The 6344-nt window shown below is 35.1% G+C and overlaps 2 long non-coding RNA genes across 2 annotated transcripts; both read left to right on the top strand.

The window, feature by feature from the left end:
* Positions 1 to 1718: 1718 nt before the first annotated feature.
* LOC149724574 (uncharacterized) lies at positions 1719 to 2259 on the top strand. The gene is made up of 3 exons (XR_016386557.1): positions 1719 to 1857; positions 1953 to 1984; positions 2122 to 2259. It is a non-coding gene; the product is annotated as an uncharacterized LOC149724574 (long non-coding RNA).
* A 689-nt stretch (positions 2260 to 2948) lies between these two features.
* On the top strand, positions 2949 to 3431 carry LOC149724573 (uncharacterized). The gene is made up of 2 exons (XR_016386558.1): positions 2949 to 3127; positions 3210 to 3431. It is a non-coding gene; the product is annotated as an uncharacterized LOC149724573 (long non-coding RNA).
* The last annotated feature ends 2913 nt before the right edge of the window (positions 3432 to 6344 follow it).

Genomic DNA, 6344 nt, shown 5'->3' with positions numbered 1-6344 from the left:
TTCCCCCATTGTACTATTAATCCAGTTGTCCCATTTTACCCAACAGTAGGCTACTACATATTCTATAAAGTTGTTAAAAATAAAACGAGCATAAACAAGTAAGCTTTTCCTTTCTGGTAAAACTTGACATTTTTTGTTAAAAGTTTAACCAATGTTTGCTTACTTAAAAACAAACCAGTTCATGTTGCTTCAATTGTTGAATTGACATTTACAATTGCCGTTGCAAAACTGCGAGAGTTATCTTTATTGGCCGTTTGTTAATTTGTTGAATAACTATATAAAGTTGCAGTTGCGGGGCTATGCGAATCTTTTCGTTTAAACCGCTCTAAACCGGTTAAAACCAGATTTCCTTTTTTTGGTTTGTGCAAGTGACTACTTTCCGCTGTCTGGCCGCCTCTACATATGTTTGTTCTTACTTTGGTTTAACAATTTTGAGTGCACAGGAAAAAATAGTTTTTGTCTTATTTTGCTTTTTCGGATAATTCAATCATGCATTGTACGGGTTTGTATTTAATTTCGATTGAATCCTTAAGAAACAACTTCGTTTTTGTTCACAATTATAAGTCTTGTGAAGCTTGCCTCGGCAATCTGGTAAAATATAGTTGGATAGAATACATTATGGTCAACTGTATTAGATGCTAAGACCATAAGTAAACGAATCAATAAAACATCGTTCAATCGTTTCTGTCTTAATGTCTATAGCACGACTAGCCAGTCTGAACAAGGTTTTCTAATTTTCATAGAAACTGAGGCGAAAACAACATGAGTTCTACAAAAAGAAAATTTCATCAGACAATTACTTCCTTAAATTGACGATTTGGAAATTGCTTGTCACGTGATCTCTGCATGAGTAATGTATGAAACCATATGTGAAAGAATCCCTTTAATTGCAGCACTGTAGCAGACATTAAGTGACTAAAACTATGTGTAATGTTTTTGCATTTAACCTGTGCTAAAATACAACCAAAAATGTAAAGATAATCAAGTAACACAAACAATCATTTTAACACAATTTTGACTTTTTACGAGTGATTTAAAAACTGCTGTTTTAGACTGGTAAGGTTTGGTAAAATTCTGCGACAAAAATAGCTGGTGGTAGGCGACGACTAGAGTTTTGGATGCAGTTGTAGATCGTTGTTTTCACGCGGCGTAATTATAAAAAATAAATTGTATTCAGAACGCCTTTCCGTGTTTTTTGTTGTAATGAGGTGTTTCAAACCCAAAATACAACCATAAAACATTGGCCGGCACCAAAATTTAGGGCTCGCTACGCCCTTGCACACATACCTCTCAAACTTTTGTGTATTTTTAAACATATTTGCACCATATGTGAAAGAATCCCTTTAATTGTAATGTTTTTGCATTGAACCTGTGCTAAAATATTTTGTTTGCTACGAAACAGGACGAAAAAAGAGAAAGAAAAAAAGCCTTATCTTACCCCACCCTACTGCGTACACACACATACCTCTTAAACTTTTGTGTATTTTAAATATATTTGCATTAGCTGAATAGTTAGTTGTTCCAGTTATATATATGGCTTGAAAATGAAAACACTGCAATAACATTACCAGCAGTACCTAATACTGTTTAAGAGCTTTAGATATGCTTGCGCAATCACCAAGCTCCTTTTTCTTTTTAACCCTGCATACGTTATACCACGAAGAAGATTTTCGCAAAAGTAATCGGAAATATTCTGTCTAACAAACGTTATAAAAGATGGTGAAACCACATCGGATCATTATTCTGAGTTACAGTCATGGATCGCAAACTTCTTACCTGTCTACTTCTTTTGGCTCTTTTGCAAGTCGCCGCTGCTCGCACGTGCGGTACCTACGATATCGCTTTTGCCCGTACTGAGTAAGTCTATTGTTTAAAGTTGGAATAATTTACTTAAATTATAAGTTTTTATTACTATTAGACCTATAGATAAATTAACTTATTTATCGTTACAGCGGCGAAGAACTACTTCCTTTGGAGGAAGACGGTAAGATTTTATCTTATTTTGTTTTCCCGTTGCATTTGATAGTGAATTCATCTTATCCCGCACGAAATAAAATAACTTTTTTGTACCAGATAAGCCGCTGAAAGATTATTTTAGTTCTAATATTGTTGTTTCGACAGAATTGTGCGATGGCTTTGCTGAAATGGCTGACATGGGGGGAATGAAACCATGGAGAAAATATTAACACGCTCTATAGTTTTCGAATAAGTTTGCCAATAACGTACGAAGCAAACAAAATAAAAATTTCATGATGAAAATCGTGCATGTTTTTTTATTCGGAAAGTTCCCATATCAGCCAATTAAAACTGCTTTTCAAAAAAATCAAAACGGGATACCTTTTTATTTTATTTTCTCGGCCCATTTAGTGGTAAACGGAGAAAATTTAAAGAATCATAAAAACGTATCTTCACGACTCCTATATAGACCGTTTTAAATTGTTTAAAACACGATTAGGATTTGTTGATGGTATGTTTAAAACGATGTCTCATCTTACCTCACAGTATGAAATAGATCATATAAACGCGCTTTATAGTTTTAGAATGAGTTTGCCAATGCCATTCAAAGCACCCAATTTCGCAGATTTAGAATTTAGAAACAGAAAAAAAAGAAGAAGAAAGTTTCTCCCCTCCTCGCTAATTCCCCCCAGTGACTATTTCCTCTCGGCTATTTCCCTCCCGGCCATTTCCCTTCCGACTGTTCCTCCACCGGCTGTTTTCCCCAATGGTTGGGGGTTAGCCGGGTGAAATAGCCAGTGGTGGGGGAATAGTCACGGGGGGGGGGGGGTTATATCCGGGGGAATAGCCGGTGGGGAATAGTCACTGTGGGGAAATAGCCGGTGGGGAAATCGCGAGTGGGAAAACGCCCAGGGGAAACGCCTAGAACTTTACACAGAATTCGTATTGCGTTAACGTGCGTAAATCGCATTCCACAAAGAAGATTTTTGCAAAGTAATCGGAAACATTCTGTCTAACAACGTTATAAATGATGGCGGGACCACGTCGGATCATTATTCTAAGTTACAGTCATGGATCGCAAACTTCTTACCTGTCTACTTCTTTTGGCTCTTTTGCAAGTCGCCGCTGCTCGCAAGTGCGGTACCTACGATATCGCTTTTGCCCGTACTGAGTAAGTCTACAGAGATTATAAGTTTTATTAATAGTACAACTATTACACAGAGTTAAATAAATTAACATAAATATCGTTACAGCGGCGAAGAACTACTGCCTTTGGAGGAAGACGGTAAGATTTTATCTTATTTTATTTTCCCGTTGCATATGGTAGCAAACTCACCCCACAGTACTATTATGTAAAGCTTTAAATTTACCTATGTCATTGTATAATGTGGTGTACACACGTATACCACACATAGGACCAATGGTTTTAATCTCTTTGGTTTAGGGCTAGGCCTTGTTTAAGAAGTTAATATTCAAACAAAAGCTAAAAATATTCAAACAAACGGTATGTTAGAAATATACATGCATTTGGAAATCGCCTTGCGATCACGTGACTGTCAAATAACAGTGTCCCAGCTCTCACCTCCTTGACACTGCAGGCATACCTAAAAAATTCAAACACATAATCGCCCACAAAGTTACATACATGGTAACGCATGGGCTGGTACGAGCCGTGTGAAACAGAACACCCGTGTTATAACGGTTGTCGTTTTCCGGTCACGCGAGAATAAAGTAACTTACAAAATCATTCTTTCATCAAAGAACGCCATGCGTTACACCATAGTACTCTAAAACAGTAGTAGGACAACGAGACAATCGTCACGCATGAGTGACTAGGATATGATTTTAGAAGCGCCATTATACTGTCGTCTTATTGTAATATATTGTATCAGCGTTGGTTATAGTAATGTCTTGCTAATTTTTTTGTAGTGAGTTACGTAATAAATCTCGAAATGATTGATATTGCAGAGTTGCGTAGTGAGGTTTTAGTTATGGAATATCGCTTGCTTCTGAAGAGAATCTTTTTATATACAGTGTAATTCTAATAATATTTACCGGTATATGAGACAGGAAGAGTGACTGACTGGCAAACCAACCAATTAAGAATAAACGCGTTTAAGAAAAGTTATTATTGTATAATATGTGATTGTTGGTTAATACCAAGAAAATGTAGTTCCCTGAGTCATTTGTAAGCTGTTCCTGCACCAATTTAAGCAATCGCAAGTATAATTTATTGTGTTCAGTAATGTTTATATAAGTTTCAGTTTTGGATACAAAAAAGTATATAGCGAATATCAAAACATTTTGTATTTATTAGGATAATTAAATAGAAATAAGGTGAATTATATAGCGATGGCAGAAAATTATTGGGAGAGTATTTCTGAGGATGCGATACAACAACTAGTTTTGACGGATTTTGTTGAGGAAGAAAGTGCAACTGTGACAGAATGTAGCGATGTCATGCAAGCAGGGCCTAATGATATTGTACAGTTAGTGGAAGCTGGTTTGTCTCTGACATCTGCCGGGGAAACTTTAATTGCTGAGCGGTTGACGCTGTACCGACAAACCCATCAGTCAGCCAAGTTGTTGGAACGATATCCAAAGGTGTGCCTTTCTGCAAAAGAGTATTTTAAAAATCAACTGACAAATGCACATGCTGCTAAGTTTTTAATTAATATAATTGAAGTGATCACAAAACCATCAACACTACCAGTAAATGAACCTACACAAGGATGTATCACCCAACATGAAAATGACATAATTGAGTATCTCGGAGGTTATTTATTAAAAAAGGCAATTGGCAAATATAAAAATAATAACATTCTACAGCATATGCAAACGAATAAGCCCTTTGGAAATCTAGTGGCAGTAATGGAAAAAAGAGTAGGAGCACTTAAATATCCATCAGAAGAACTTATGTATTTATTACAAAAAGTATACCTATATGTCACTCAAGAAATAAGTAAAAATCATGGTGAAATAGATTTTAATTTTGTAAGTAAAAATGTGATGAATTGAATTCCAATAATGTTGAATGTGTGGTTACATATATGGTGCAATTATTTATAAGGTTACTTTCTTACACTTATGCCAAAAAACTGTTAGATGACATGTTAAAAACTTCATCTAAACAGTCCGCTGGTTTAAGAGGTGATTTAAAAAAAAAGCTAAGGCAAATTAATAAATAATAGCGTATATAATATATATATTATGTAAATCAGGTTTTTGTATGGAACCTTTTTTGTCGAACAGTTGTTGATGTTGTTTGACAGTTTGAGTGATTCTTTTTTTTCCATACATTTAAATTTTCCTTCGTTTTTGTATTGTGTATTTCATTTATAGTTTTACTGTCCCTTTCTTTTTTTCAATGCAAAAAAACTAAATATATTTGTAAAGTGTATTACTTGTCTTAATTTTACAATTTCAATCGGTGGCTTCCCAGTCCCCCCCCAGACAACTGATTATTATTATGATCTGTACTCAATTTCTACACATCCTTGAAACTGTGAGAGCTTTATAAAAAACGGATAATCTGAACAGCACTTCCTTGACAATTGCTCTGTTATATCAACTTAACCTTACTGTTACACATATATATGTCTACAAACCTTCAGCATTCAGATTATTTATTGACTTTTGAAGGTCACTAATATTTTTATGCCTCAATTTCTGTGGTAATGCCTTTCGCAAGCATGGTTCTTTACTGCAAGGTTGAGAAAACGAGGACTGCTTCGGGAGATTCAAACATGGCCTTGCACCTACTTTTAACTTTGAACGGGCACTGGTTCTGATAACGTGCTCTTTCAAAAAATGTGCTTCGCAAATACCAGCTCTGAAAAATTATACTAAGCTTGGTATTAACTTTAAAGTGTTATGTAAAACTATGCCATAATTTGTTCGCGCAAACTTGACGGTACTATTTGAATGGGTAATGAAAACATTTATTAAATAATGAATAGACTACAGTAATAAAAAACATAGGTATATTTTTACTTTACAACAGTTTTACTTACGATTCTTTGTGTAACATTTCTTTTATTTTATCGCCACTAGCCTTTGTGGAACACCGCATACTCAACAAAAAATTTGTTAACATTGTGTGATGTTCAGCTTCGGTTGGGACTTTTATAAAAGAAGGTCTTCTTACAGTGAAGATACTTCGGGTTTCATTCGTTCGTTTACCCAAGTGGTACGACCAGTTGCAGCCAGGAACAGCGCAGTGGGTAGCAGGCATTTTTGAAAAGTTTATATAAAAGTTGCTTAGCTTATATAAATATCAATCCACTATTTAATAAAGCATTTTAATTAAAACATAACATTTAACAAAAGCTTTTACCATAGCATTTTGCCGAATTCACTTACCAGGTAATTTTGTACAAACCAAATAA

This window comes from Ciona robusta, unplaced genomic scaffold, assembly GCF_009617815.1.
Source record: "Ciona robusta unplaced genomic scaffold, ASM961781v2 AP042728.1".
NCBI lineage: Eukaryota > Metazoa > Chordata > Ascidiacea > Phlebobranchia > Cionidae > Ciona > Ciona robusta.
The sequence above is the reverse complement of the archived record's forward strand: the minus strand, read 5'-3'. Positions and strand labels throughout refer to the sequence as shown.